The sequence below is a fragment of the Pinus tabuliformis genome, chromosome Q (assembly GCF_031772625.1).
Source record: "Pinus tabuliformis cultivar Carrire ecotype Pingquan chromosome Q, CPIR1, whole genome shotgun sequence".
Lineage (NCBI taxonomy): Eukaryota > Viridiplantae > Streptophyta > Pinopsida > Pinales > Pinaceae > Pinus > Pinus tabuliformis.
The window spans coordinates 1,355,621,704-1,355,636,904 of NC_142296.1; the positions used below are offsets into that span (position 1 = coordinate 1,355,621,704).

Below are 15,201 nucleotides of genomic sequence, written 5' to 3' on the forward strand. Positions count from 1 at the left end.
AGCCTACACAAATAAAAATTGCGGAAACTAAATACATCATAGGAGAGAAATAATCATCACACACATCTACACAGTTATTTTTGGACAAATGTCCTTGGAAAACCCAATATGGGAAAACTAGTGCAGCAAATGAGGGTTTGAATTATTAAGCAATGGTAAATTTGAGTACAATTCGTTGGATGCCCAATTGGCTATCTTATACAAAGAGAAACTAGACAAAAATAATAGTGAAATGATCTCACCCTGTCACTAGAAGAACTGACACTGATCTGCACTAGAGATGAGCCTCTATGCAGTTCTGCATCACTCCCATGCAGTCACTACGTCACGGCAGTTGGGACTGCGTTGCACCTCCTTCTGATCCTCTGTTTGCTGGAAAATTTAGCTCTCAGGCCTCCCGGTCTCACACCCCGAATTCTGGCTCTTGGAACTCAACTTCCTCAGCATAATTTCGATCTCCCTCTAAAGCTTTGTGTTGCCACAACATAGCTTTGCGTGGCCCTACATCAACTTCTCTGGATGTCTCTCTGCCTTGTACTCTCTAGTCCAGGAAAAATTCCCTCTGGATACTATCCTTGCCCCTCACTGCAAGATATCACTTCGAATCTCTCTCTAGCAATTGTTGCGCTGCTCTCTTCAGAAATTCAATCTCTAATATCTTACTGATGTATTTTCCAAATGCCCATCAAGCCTCCTCTTATAATCCTTCAGTTAAGAACCAACAACCCATATTAAATTCTAACCAATGGCTCAGATCATTTTGTCTTGATCCTCGTATTCTTCTAGAAGTTTCACCCACAGTTTGATTAATACCCTTTAATTATTTTAATTTCCTAAGTTTTGACTTAGGCACCCATTAAAAATAATTAATTATTTTAATAAAACTGTCTCTGGGTGAAATTTCACAAAACAATTTCTGGGTATTGTGGAATACATGTGTCCAAGCCTCCCTACAAATTTCCAAGCTTAGAGCACATCCGATGCTATCAAAAATCAACAATCTTGAATCAAAAACAAAATCCCTTGCTCATGAAACCCATGAAGGAAGTCAACATGATAATTACATTTTTCTTATTTTCATCTCTTTACATAAAATCATAATTACACGTCATTATGAAGACCGAACCTAGTTACACTTTTCAACACTCCCTCTAAACTAGGGATGTATTCATAATGATATCTTGGACTTTCTCAATATGAAGAATCTCTCATAAGAAGAATTCAGATTTGTAACTCATTTGTATAACATCATACCAACCAGCGTTTATATAGCAAGGCCTTGACTAACAACTCTATCTTTCCACAAGATTAGAGCAAAATGCTGGCGAGACCAATGATTTATAAACATACTCATCATTGTCTCTCTCAGAACATACCCGAGTTCTCTCAGGATATGCTCCATAAGGACTATTCTTTTCTTGGACTCCCTAGTCCCCAAAAGAATATTGGTCTTCCATGACTACTCTTTCATGGGATTCCCTATCTCATCCCACAAGAGCATCAAATGCCAAATGATTACACAATCCTCCATTATGTCTTCTCAGATGAAGCATGGAACAACATATCTATCGCTCCTTCTTATACCAGGATTTTTTATTCCATTGTACTCATTCCTATCACACATGAATGTACCTAAGTTTTCGTCTTAGGAATTCTTGAGTTTCTTCCAAGAAACTTCTTCTCAAACTCCCTCTTAACCAGGGACCTATAGCAGCTCTTCATGTAGATATCCTAAAACAATGAGCTGCATGAAGAACTCTTTTCTTCAATGTCATGAATTTCTTCAAGGAGTCTTCAACTTTTGGGAACTGCTATATATAGGACACAAATCATCCATCACTTTTATCCATGAGTTAGTCATGTCCTTAACTTATCAGAAAGTGATCTATCATATTTTCCATCTGGCTTTGCTTCATGTCATTCTTCTTTCATGCCATATTTCCCAAAAGGACATTACATCCTTCTATATGGTCTACTTGGAAGCCATTCACAGATCTTCCCTTTGACAGTCCTACATAAACCCAACCATATGTTAGTTCAAAAATAATCACTAAACACTTCAATTCAAATTTACCTTTGTGATGATCTTTCACCATGACATCTTCTTGTTAGTATCATCATCCTACATGCAGATTGACACATCTCCCACAAATGTTCAGTATCAAGGGTCTCTATATTTTTCTGACTTCCATCAAAGCCTTCACATTCTTCCGGGAGATCTAGTCAAATCTTCTTGGACTTCGGATGTTGAATGCCTTCTACCTTCGTTGCATATTATCACAACCTCTTCCTACCTTTTCACACACTTCATTCCCAGGGGCTTCCAATCGGAGTTCCCCAATCGTAGCCAACCACCTCATACTTCATATGAGGGCATATTATGTTGATTTCCTCTAGTGCGACTCATGCCTTCCGACATTCTTTCATAGGAGGAGATTTATTTCCTTTGATCATGCTTCTCAAAATAGAAGTAGTGATCCTTGTTACCTACAACCATACGACATGACTTTATAATATTAAATACAAGCATACATACCTCATTTTACCTTTAGGTCATCTAGGCTTCTTTCAACACTTTCTTGATTAAAAAGATCTTCAACCCCTTGATATGCTTCATCTCTCATGTCATCATACCATCATCCCATGAACTCCACAAGTTGGAGTTCCTGATGAAAACCTTGCTTCCTTTCTAGATCTATGAATCCTTCAATGAGGATTCCATCTCGCTTATCCTTATTCAGCAGATGTTTCCTTTTAAACTAATGTATGATGAGACTTATCCGGGATGACTTCTTCCTTTGATCTTCCATTGAGGTTACCAAGAGCTATAACCTTCAAAATTGATTACCATAGATTTTATTCTTGTGTTCCTTCATGTTTCCTTATGGCGATGTCACAAGATCTTGCTTCTAATGCTTGTCTTCCTTGGACTTTCTTCTTTTAGCCTCCTCCACTTCTTCGATGAAATGGACTTCTTCTTTATCCTTCTTGTAATTTTCCTTCTTAAGCTAAGGACAATATTTTTTGTAATGTTCATAGTCTTTCCATACATAGCATTGAATCTCAACTATGCTCTTCTTTTCTTTCTGAGAACCAGAATTTTCCAAACTTCCTTTCTGTCCAGTGAATATTTGAGTCCTTGACCTTCAACACTTTTGCCTACAACTTGTCTTCTTCTATCTTGCATAGAAATCACAAGTTGTTGAATGAGGTAACTTTCTTATCCCATGGATATTTGTTATCTTGATTATCAGTTAGTGCATTATAGATCAATGATGATTATCTTCTTTCCTAGATCTTGTAGATGAGATCTTATGAAAATATCCTTCATCCTTTGATACCTCTACTTTTGTGTAGATCAGATCTAAGTCATGTGACCTTCTTTTCCGCATCTTCAGAGAGTATTCTTATGAGTTTATTGTATACATCTCTTTGATGTCTTCAATATCGCTGTTAGACTCTGTCTTGTCAGCGCGGTGCAGTGAAATTCTCCAAAGTTCATTCCTTGTTATGCGCAGTCACTGATGTTATTGTGGTCCAGAAAGAGTCATTTGAATTCTTGTGCGAGTCCATAGAATTTGCTATTGATTGGGGCAACAAATGTAGGAATTTACAGGGCAAGTTCCTCAGAAAGAACACCAAAAGGACACCGCTCACAACCAGATCACAGATCAATACACCAGTATTTTTGATGTGGTTAAAACCCTCAAAGAGGGAAACAGTCCACGGCCTGAGCCAACGTGGCCACTTCAGGCAATTTATTAATCAAAGAATGAAAATTTACATAAGCTTTCTCTCATAGACGGATTACCCGAACAATGACCCTCCATGCGCTTTAAATAGAACTCATGCACCAATCGGGTGTCAAGCCACGGATCAAGTGTCGGTAATACCGAGGAGAGAGTGAACCGTCGGATCACTACATATCGTGACCGTCGGATTGTAAGTTACAAAATGTACAATGGTAAAGAAACACACTTTACCTAACTCTATACCTAACTCTATACTAGACCAAGTTGAACTTAACTATTTCCTATGTGTCGGAATATCCTAACATCCCCCCTTAAGAACAACTTGGGATAGGATTGAAGGATTTACAAATATGACACAATAGGAGAAGGAAGGAGGCACTAGAGCCTATCCCCCCTTAGTGACAACTTCCTGAACTCCAAGCATATATCGAAGTTTAGTGAACTTCGCCTCTGTGAGAGCCTTTGTGAAGATGTCTGCAACCTGATCATCTGTTGAACAATATTGCACTTCAAGAACATGGTCATGAATGAGCTTTCTGATGAAGTGCATGTGTAGTTCAATGTGTTTGCTGCGTTGATGCTGGACTGGATCTTTGCATAGCTGAATGGAACTTTGATTATCACACCAAAGTGTGGTTGGATGCTGCTGCTCAAAGCCAAACTCTGATAGGATCTGACGAAGCCACAAGGCTTCCTTACTAGCTTCCACGGCACCACGATACTCTGCTTCTGCTGACGAAAGAGAAATGGCAGCCTGTTTCTTACAAGCCCATGTAATAGGTCCTGAACCAAGAGTGAAGACATAACCGGCAGTAGACTTCCGATCATCAGGGTCACCAGCCCAATCAGAATCAGTGAAACCGACTAATAGAGGAGCTGCTTTGGCACTGTAATGAATCCCAAACTGTACTGTACCTCGAACATAACGAAGTATTCTTTTAGCTGCTTTCCAATGACTTTCACGGGGGTTTTGCATAAAACGAGCAACAAGGCCAACAGCAAAGGAAAGGTCAGGACGAGTATGGGTTAAATACAAGAGTTTTCCTACAAGTTGACGGTATAAGGTAGCATCAACTTCAGGAGAAGTACAAGAGACTGAAAGTTTGACTCTAGACTGAAAGGGAGAAGGGGCTGGCTTACAGTCTTCCATGTGAAAATGACGAAGAATATCACAAGCATACTTGGACTGGGAAAGGGAAATACCCTCCTTGGATTGCAAGACTTGAAGACCGAGAAAATAGTGTAAGTGTCCTAAGTCTGTCATTTGAAATTTCTTATTAAGGCTGGACTTCACATGGTTTATAAGGTTGGGATCACTACCAGTAAGAATAAGATCATCAACATAAAGAACAAGGATGATAAGAGAGTTGCCCACTTTCTTGGTGTAGACAGTATTGTCAGAATAACACCTAGAAAAGTCAGATTCTAAAAGAAAGCTATCCATTTTGGCATACCAAGCCCGAGGAGCTTGCTTGAGACCATAAAGAGATTTCTTAAGTCGACATACAAGGCTGGAGTCTGTTTGGATGAAGCCAATGGGTTGTTCCATACAGATTTCTTCATGCAAGTCCCCATGCAAGAAGGCAGATTTAACATCCATCTGATGGACTTCCCATTTTAAAGAGGCAGCAAGGGAAAGAACAAGGCGGATAGAGTTCATTTTGGCAACAGGGGAGAAGGTTTCAGTGTAGTCAATGCCTTCAACCTGTGAAAAGCCCTTAGCAACAAGACGAGCTTTATGTTTATCAACTTTCCCATCTGGTCCATACTTGGTTCTGTAAACCCATTTACATCTAACAAGTTTGCGTCCCTTTGGTAGAGGAACAAGATCCCATGTATCATTCGCCAACAATGAATGATATTCTTCATTCATAGCTGCTTCCCAATGTGGATGGCCTGAAGCTTCTGCAAAAGTGTCAGGATCATGATTTACTGGAGCTTGAGCCAGTAAAGAAGAGGCTCTTTCAAACTGAGAACGTGTACGTCGCTGATCTGTAGGATCACCGGCAAGATCACCTGCTGCATCCCGAGTATCACGGACCCATCGTGGAAGTTGATGATCCTGAGAAGGTGGGGGAGGATTTTCATCCTCACTTTCATCATCTGAAGAAGAAATGTTTTCAAAAGTAGAAGAGATAGGAAGAGGTGGCACATCCGCTGGACTAGGCTCGCAAGCCGATTTATTTTCATCAAATTTTACATCTCTTCTAATGATAACATTTTTGGACTTAAATGGAATAAGTCTATAACCTTTTACATCTTCAGAATATCCAACAAAAGTACATTTCTCACTCTTAGGTTCTAAAGCTTTATGCTTTTCATCTGGAATATGGGCCCATGCTTCACTTCCAAAAACACGAAAGTGACTTACATCTGGTTTAATATAACTCCAAGCTTCTTCTGGAGTGATATTCTTTAGAACCTTAGTAGGAGTGCGATTTATTATATAATTTGCACAATTAATTGCTTCGGCCCAAAAACTAAGACTGAGTCCTTTAGATTGCAGCATACAATTAGCCATTTCCTTTAAGGTGCGATTTTTCCTTTCAGCTACACCATTTTGTTGTGGAGTGTATGGAACAGTATGTTGCATTTGAATTCCATTTTCGGTGCAAAAGTTGATGAATGTGTTTTTAACATATTCTCCACCATTATCAGTTCTTAGCTTAAGAATTTGATGTCCAGATTGTTTTTCAACAAAGGCTTTGAAGGCCAAAAATGTGTTAAATACTTCGCTCTTGAGTTTTAAGAAGTATACCCAAGTGCGTCTGGAGAAATCATCAATGAAAGTTAAGAAATACTGGCAGCCAGAGAATGAAGCAACAGGAAGTGGACCACATAAATCACTGTGCACAAGCTGTAAAGGGGCTGAGGCGTGCCAAGAGGCACATTTTTCAAAACTGTCCCGATGATGTTTTCCGAGTACACATCCGGAACAAACACCATCTCTGCAAGATACCATAGGAAGACCTGTCACCATATTTTCTTTACATAGATGCTGAAGGGAGCGATAGTTTAAGTGACCAAATCGCTCATGCCAAAGTTTGCTCACTTCATCATTATGAGCAACAAATACTGAGGGAAGATTTGATGACCCAAAGTTGTGAAACTTATACAACCTTGTCGAATCATCAGCAATACCAGTAGCTAGAATCTGTTTAGGATCTCTTAGATCCTTGATTACAACATCATGAGGTGAAAATTCAACAATTTTACCTTCACCTGAATGAGTTATCTGATATACAGATAGAAGGTTGCAGGATAAGGTTGGAACACATAATACATCATTAAACTGACCATTGTCTAGATGAACAGTTCCAGTCCCTACAACATTAAGAGATCTATCATCACCAACATATATATTTTTGGTGTTACAATCATTTAAAGAAGAAAACATGGCTTTGTTTTTGGCCATGTGATAAGAGGCTCCAGAATCAATGAGCCACTCATGAGAATGAGAAGAAGAAGATACATTTAATGCATAACCAGACTGAGATGATTGACAACGACATGCAGAAAGTACCATTCCTGAAGATGAAGTTGAGGTTGAAGTTGAAGAATGCTCCACATGGATGTTATGTTTCTTCATTGCGGCTTCCAAGGCTTCCATCTTCTTAAAGCATTTAGATTCTAAGTGGCCATCTCGATTACAAAAGTTACAATGTCTATCAGTCTTCTTCCATTTGTTTTTATTGGTCTTATCATTTTGCTGGAATGATCTTTCATTTTGAGGGTGAGTTTGCTTAGAACCCTTGTTTGGTTTAGGACCATTCTTTTTAGGATATGACTTCTTAGGATTCTTTGAATTTGGTTGCTGCTGGGCGGCTAACGCTTTCTTGGAAGAGTTTCCAAGATTAAGAAGACCAAGGTGTAAGAGTTTTTCTTGTTCTCTTATTAAAGAATCACAAAAAGAGTCAAAGGAAGGGGCCTTGTAGTCTTTTCCTTGACAAATGAAAGCTTCCCTTGTAGAATGGAAGGTGGAAACAAATACAGAGTAGGCTGGTCCCAACTAAGGATGGAATAAATAAGGTTACTATCTTCTTTCTTAACCTTAACACCTTCCAAGAGATATCTAAGGGTCTTGAATTTGGACAAGAAATCTTCAATGCAAGAAAAATTATTAGGATCCAATGTAAGCAACTCATTTTCAAGTTGATGGGCTCTAATTTCATTTTTAATCCCAAAAACTTTAGTGATTTGTTCCAATGCTTCATGAGGAGTATCAAGTTCTGCAATATGGAATCTAAGATCAGGAGAAATAGACATCCCTATCAAACCACGTGCTTGATCTTGTCTATTGTCCCATTTTGCAGCCTTGTCTTCATCTTTTGGTTTCTTCTCTTGGCCTATGGCTATTCTGTAGAGACCTTTACTTCTAAGTAAATCTTCCATGTAGGATATCCATTGGAAGTAGTTAGTGCTGTCAAGAATGACTTGGCATGGACTTTCCATTTAAAAAAAAAAACTGAAGCTGAAGATGCTGAAAGTAAGTGTTCCAATGGATAGATCTCGAAAAATTAGGTTGTTTAAAAAAAACGGCTCTGAAAAAGGCTTCCGGATGAAGAAGTTATGGCTTTTTGAAAAAAATTTGTTGAAGTTGCCGGCAAAGCGCGCGAATGTGCGGGAATGAAAAAAAACGCCCCCACAAAATGGAGATTTGAACCCAAGACCTCTACTCTCTTAAAATAGCTTTGAACCAATTGAGCTATACAAAAAATTTGAGAGAGAGAGAGAGAGGGGGGGGCCTTGGGTTGCGTGCTTGCCTTGAGAAAGCTCTTTTTTCCTACAAAACAAAAACACAAAACCCAACACGAATATGCAAAGAAAAACGAACCTTACGGCTCGAAGTTAGCTTTAGCCGGAAACTAAATATTTTTCTCAATGTTTCTGATTTTCCAAGATCACACTAAGGTGCAGGGAAAAGAGCATACGCATGAGAAAAAAAACTTCCTTTCTGTTTCTGATTTGCCCAGATCACACAGAGTCGCAGGGAAAAGAGCATACGCAGAAATGAAAGGTATAGATCCGGTAATTAAAAAAAGCTAAATAAACAGAAACCGAAATAACCAGAGAGAAAATAACAGTAAACTGCAGATAAACATTGTATACCTCCAGATCTTAAAAATGACGCAGATAGGGCTACCGGAAACCTTTTCGCGTGAAACGAAAGGGGTTCCTCACTGGAACAGATGCTCCGAACACAACAGAGCAGTTCTCTCGGCCCGAAAGCAGTCAGAAACAGTAGATATAGGAAACGACAGCCGCATGCAGTTCTACTGGCTTCAGATTTGGATCACCAACGGACACGGCCCTCAAATAGCTCTGATACCATGTAGGAATTTACAGGGTAAGTTCCTCAGAAAGAACACCAAAAGGACACCGCTCACAACCAGATCATAGATCAATACACTAGTATTTTTGACGTGGTTAAAACCCTCAAAGAGGGAAACAGTCCACGGCCTGAGCCAACGTGGCTACTTCAGGCAATTTATTAATCAAAGAATGAAAATTTATATAAGCTTTCTCTCATAGACGGATTACCCGAACAATGACCCTCCATGCGCTTTAAATAGAACTCATGGACCAATCGGGTGTCAAGCCACGGATCAAGTGTCGGTAATACCGAGGAGAGAGTGAACCGTCGGATTGTAAGTTACAAAATGTACAACGGTAAAGAAACACACTTTACCTAACTCTATACCTAACTCTATACTAGACCAAGTTGAACTTAACTATTTCCTACGTGTCGGAATATCCTAACAACAAATACACCAGAGAGGCAATGGAAATTGGAAAGGCAGGGAGATATTTTATTGTGAATGACCTCAAAATGTCAAATGTCTACGATTACATGTTCCATTCTTTGGATGTGTATGCGAAACTGCTGAAATACAAGCCAAGTGTTAGTAAAAATGTCGTGGAGTACTGTTCAGAGACAATTACTTGCTTTGCCAATGAAATCGAGAAGAAAATCTGAGCAAAAATTGTTGCACAGTCGTCCAGCGCATTTTATTCATGCTCCACCCAAATATTTTCTGGCACTATTAGTCATTATTGCAATTGACAATCACAATGCCTTGACAATTGCTACTCTTTGGTTTCCTGTTCTTGCTATATATGCATTGGATCTTCAAATATTTTATACTCTTTTATCTGATGTTATCGGAGGACTCATTGGAGCACGAGATCATCTGGGAGAGATACGATCTACTGAGATGGTCCATAAACGCTTTGAGACTTTCCCTGAAGCAGTTGTGACAAACCTTCAGCCACCAATGCTCAACACGCTTCATAGTGGTTATCTTAATGCTGAGGCATCTACACAGACAAACAAATTCTATGCTGCAAAGTTCTCACCCTTTTGGAATGAAATTATTAAAAGTCTCCGTGAAGAAGATTACATTAATAATCGGGAAATGGAATTGCTTCTTATCCCAAGCAATAGTGGGAGCTTAAATTCAGTACAATGGCCACTATTTCTTCTCTCCAGTAAGATTTTTCTGGCCATAGATTTGGCTGTAGAGAGCAGAGACACACAATACGAATTGTGGGACAGAATTATGAGAGATGAATATATGTGCTATGCTGTTGTCGAATGCTACTACAATGTGGAGAAAATACTAAAATCATTGCTTGAAAATGAAGGCAGGCTATGGGCTGAAAGATTGTTTCGTGATGTAAATGAGAGTATACTAGATCAATCTGTTCTTGTCAATTTCCAAATAAATAAGCTGCCTCTTCTGCTATCAAGAATAACAGCACTGACAGGTCTTCTGGGACATGAAGAGACACCTCATCTAGCAAGGGGGGCTCTGAAAGCTATGCAAGATCTTTATGATGTAGTCACTCATGATATCTTGTCTCCTAATCTAAGAGAGAATTACGACACTTGGGGCATTCTCAAGAAAGCAAAGATTGAAGGACGCCTCTTATCACAGATGGAATGGCCTAAAGATCCTGAAATTAAGGAACAGATCAATAGGTTGCACTTGCTTCTTACTATCAAGGACTATGCTGTGAATATACCAAAACAACCTTGAGGCAAGACGTCGGCTAGAATTTTTTTTTTACAAATTCATTGTTCATGAAAATGGCACTAGCAAAGCCTGTGCGAGAAATGATGCCTTTTAGTGTCTTTACTCCATACTACAGTGAGACTGTAATGTACAGCATGTCTGAATTACGGAAGGAAAATGAAGATGGAATTTCTTTTCTCTTTTATCTTCAAAAGATTTTCCCAAATGAATGGAAACATTTTCTAGAACGTATTGGTCGAGATGAAACTACACTGGATTCAGAGCTTCAGGACAATTCTAGTGATCTCTTGGAGTTGCGCTTATGGGCTTCATATCGTGGCCAAACACTAGCAAGAACTGTTCGAGCTATGATGTACTACAGAAAAGCTCTTATGCTACAAAGCTATGTGGAGAAGCAAGTCTCTGGGGACATCGAGGCTAGTAATTCTGGAGTTGGTTTGACAAATACACATGGATATGAGCTATCTCGTGAAGTGCGAGCTCACGTAGATCTGAAATTTACCTATGTTGTGACATGTGAAATTTATGGACAACAGAAGCAAAAAACGAGCAGCGGAAACTGCTGATATTGCCCTTCTAATGCAATTACTAGATTATTGATTGTGAAGCTTGCTAATCTATTTTGCATGGACAAAGCTGCGACATCTGATCCCATTTCAAATGACAAGAAAGTAATTTCCGTATACATGGACATTGCGCTTTAATGGTATTGGAAAGGAAGCATTTTTGGCCATGAATGCAAGCGAAATGAAACGCTTTTAGAGATATCGACACCTATCAAAAGCCAAAATAAACAGAGACATCTGTCACAACAGAGAAATAGGGTCGATTTGCCTATTTTTGACCTCAGTTAAATCTCCAAGTGGATCTGCGCTCTAATTTGTGTTTTTAAAGTGGCCATCAGAGGATTTTAAGGGGAACGATCTTCTGTTTTTAGAATAAAGAGATGATTCTATCTCTATTTTTGTAACTTCAGTTGAAACAACGCCCTTGTTTTGGGTCGTTTTGTTTTCTCCTAGCTGAGTTTTATTTAATGTATTAAATAAATCATTTGTAGGAGAGGAGTAAGAGGAGAGAGTTCTGAGAGCTGGTAGGAGAAAAACAGAGATTTTATTGTACAGTTTAGACAGAGATTTTAATGAAGAGATATAGCTCTGGTTCTTGAGATTCCTGTGGTATGAAATTTAACATTTGTCTCATCCTTGGTTTCATATGTAGCCTGTTGTGTTTCCATTTCATTTCATAATCGTTTCTAAATGAATACTTTTAAGTGAGAAAGGAAAAATTCAACTTATTTGCTCTATCTTGAGGAAGTGTTCATATTTAATGTTTTCTTCTGTTTGACAAGGATTCATCTTCTATTCCCTTGTCAACCTCTCAAACAGTTCACCCACGCCACATTATTTCAAATTTGATGTTTAATTTCTTGCCTATCTTGCCTCAGGAGATAATCTGCGTTTTTCATTTAAACTCTGCTCTTGCTGTCTTTGCCCCATGCAGCCTAGAAAACCCAATCATTTATTAAAAATAAAAACCCTTTCTATCAATTTACTAGCCTAAAATCAGTATTCCTAATTGGTCATCTCAACCCCTTTTGAAAACCTTTTGCCGAGATAGACCCGGAGAGAGCCCTCTCCTGTCCTTGTAAGGCTAGCTACGAGGCTGAGCGTGGTTTGATGTGGCCTCGAGTTTTTCCTTCCTCAGCCTGGGGTAAATTCGAGCGCTAACATAGTGGCGACCATACTAGGGAAGATGGTTTGCTGTTGATGTGACATTCGACTTGTAGATTGTCTTGTCCCAGTACATGAAATCAAGTTGCAGATCTGATGCTGATGGTGGATAGCAATCAGACATAAGAAGGCTGAAACATTCACCTGGCGACTCCAACTTGATCCAGACATTCCAGTGCTAGCTGATCCACTCATGCAATGGTAGGGTATGTGGCAAACCCTGCACTGTGTGAAGCTGTAAAAGAAGTAAGAAATCAGTTCGCAGATTTTTGAAATTAATGAAGAATTTTTCAGTGCCTTGCTTCAATGTTTGAAATCTCCGAAGCTTCCTTTTGAAGCTAAAACTGGTGTTTGTGAATTAGTTGTTGAAAGAGTTGAGAAGGAGATTCAGTGGTTAGATGAGCAGATCCAGTCATATGATTTCCAAGACCCTAAAAAGTTCTTGGAAATCCTTCCTCCTTCGAAACAAGAAATCATAGAATTGCCTACAGATGTTTGCATTGACAGGGTGCAGCTGGAGGTATGTATTGCGGAGTTGGGGCAGCCAACAGAGTCTGGCTTTCGCGATCCAATGGCAACATACATGGAAATGTTTTTCAGTTTGATTGATAGATCAGGCTGTCTTTTACGTGACCAGGCTCATTACGCGCATGAAGGGCTGCCAGCAATTACATCTGTGTCCTGGTGGAAGCATTCTCAAGCGGCATCATTCTTAGGTTTACTTGAATGGTTGATCTGGCATTTCAGTATTACCTGATCTATTATTTTTACAACAAAGTAGGGTAGATTTTGTAAATAAATAAGCAGCCAAAAGGCAACATTTTGTTCCAGTTTCATTACAGTTTAGTTTGAAGTTTGCCGAGTCAGTGTTTCAATCATTTCAGTCAGTTTCCAGTGAATAAATTAATCGTGTCGTTTCTTCGCAATAATGACTCCATTGCCCAATGGATAGAGGCATTGTCTGCTCTCCCAAAGCTCTGCGGTTCTTGGCACCTCCAAAAAGCGGCAGCTGCCATCCCCATTGGAGCCAATGTTAGACTTCGTCTTGTCAGCGCGCTGCAGTGAAATTCTCCAAAGTTCATTCCTTGTTATGTGCAGTCATTGATGTTATTGTGGCCTAGAAAGAGTCATTTGAATTCTTGTGCGAGTCCATAGAATTTGCTATTGATTGGGGCAACAAATACACCATAGAGGCAATGGAAATTGGAAAGGCAGGGAGAGATTTTATTGTGAATGACCTCAATATGTCAAATGTCTACGATTACATGTTCCATTCTTTGGATGCGTATGCGAAACTGTTGAAATACAATCCAAGTGTTAGTAAAAATGTCGTGGAGTACTGTTCAGAGACAATTACTTGCTTTGCCAATGAAATCGAGAAGAAAATCTGAGCAAAAATTGTTGCACAGTCGTCCAGCGCATTTTATTCATGCTCCACCCAAATATTTTTTGGCACTATTAGTCATTATTGCAATTGACAATCACAATGCCTTGACAATTGCTACTCTTTGGTTTCCTATTCTTGCTATATATGCATTGGATCTTCAAATATTTTATACTTTTTATCTGCTGTTATCGGAGGACTCATTGGAGCACGAGATCAACTGGGAGAGATACGATCTACTGAGATGGTCCATAAACGCTTTGAGACTTTCCCTGAAGCATTTGTGACAAACCTTCAGCCACCAATGCTCAACACGCTTCATAGTGGTTATCTTAATGCTGAGGTGTCTACACAGACAAACAAATTCTATGCTGCAAAGTTCTCACCCTTTTGAAATGAAATTATTAAAAGTCTCCGTGAAGAAGATTACATTAATAATTGGGAAATGGAATTGCTTCTTATCCCAAGCAATAGTGGGAGCTTAAATTCAATACAATGGCCACTATTTCTTCTCTCCAGTAAGATTTTTCTGGCCATAGATTTGGTTGTAGAGAGCAGAGACACACAATACGAATTGTGGGACAGAATTATGAGAGATGAATATATGTGCTATGCTGTTGTCGAATGCTACTACAATGTAGAGAAAATACTAAAATCATTGCTTGAAAATGAAGGTAGGCTATGGGCTGAAAGATTGTTTCGTGATGTAAATGAGAGTATACTAGATCAATCTGTTCTTGTCAATTTCCACATAAATAAGCTGCCTCTTCTGCTATCAAGAGTAACAGCACTGACAGGTCTTTTGGGACATGAAGAGACACCTCATTTAGCAAGGGGGGCTCTGAAAGCTATGCAAGATCTTTATGATGTAGTCACTCATGATATCTTGTCTCCTAATCTAAGAGAGAATTACGACACTTGGGGCATTCTCAGGAAAGCAAAGATTGAAGGACGCCTCTTCTCACAGATGGAATGGCCTAAAGATCCTGGAATTAAGGAACAGATCAAGAGGTTGCACTTGCTTCTTACTATCAAGGACTCTGCTGTGAATATACCAAAACAACCTTGAGGCAAGACGTCGGCTAGAATTTTTTTTTTACAAATTCATTGTTCATGAAAATGGCACCAGCAAAGGCTGTGCGAGAAATGATGCCTTTTAGTGTCTTTACTCCATACTACAGTGAGACTGTAATGTACAGCATGTCTGAATTACGGAAGGAAAATGAAGATGTAATTTCTATTCTCTTTTATCTTCAAAAGATTTTCCCAAATGAATAGAAACATTTTCTAGAACGTAT

General features: G+C 39.1%; 1 pseudogene; it reads left to right on the forward strand.

Annotated features, from left to right (window-relative positions):
• Positions 1-14,348: 14,348 nt before the first annotated feature.
• Positions 14,349-14,972, forward strand: LOC149224948 (callose synthase 10 pseudogene; annotated as a pseudogene).
• Positions 14,973-15,201: the final 229 nt, after the last annotated feature.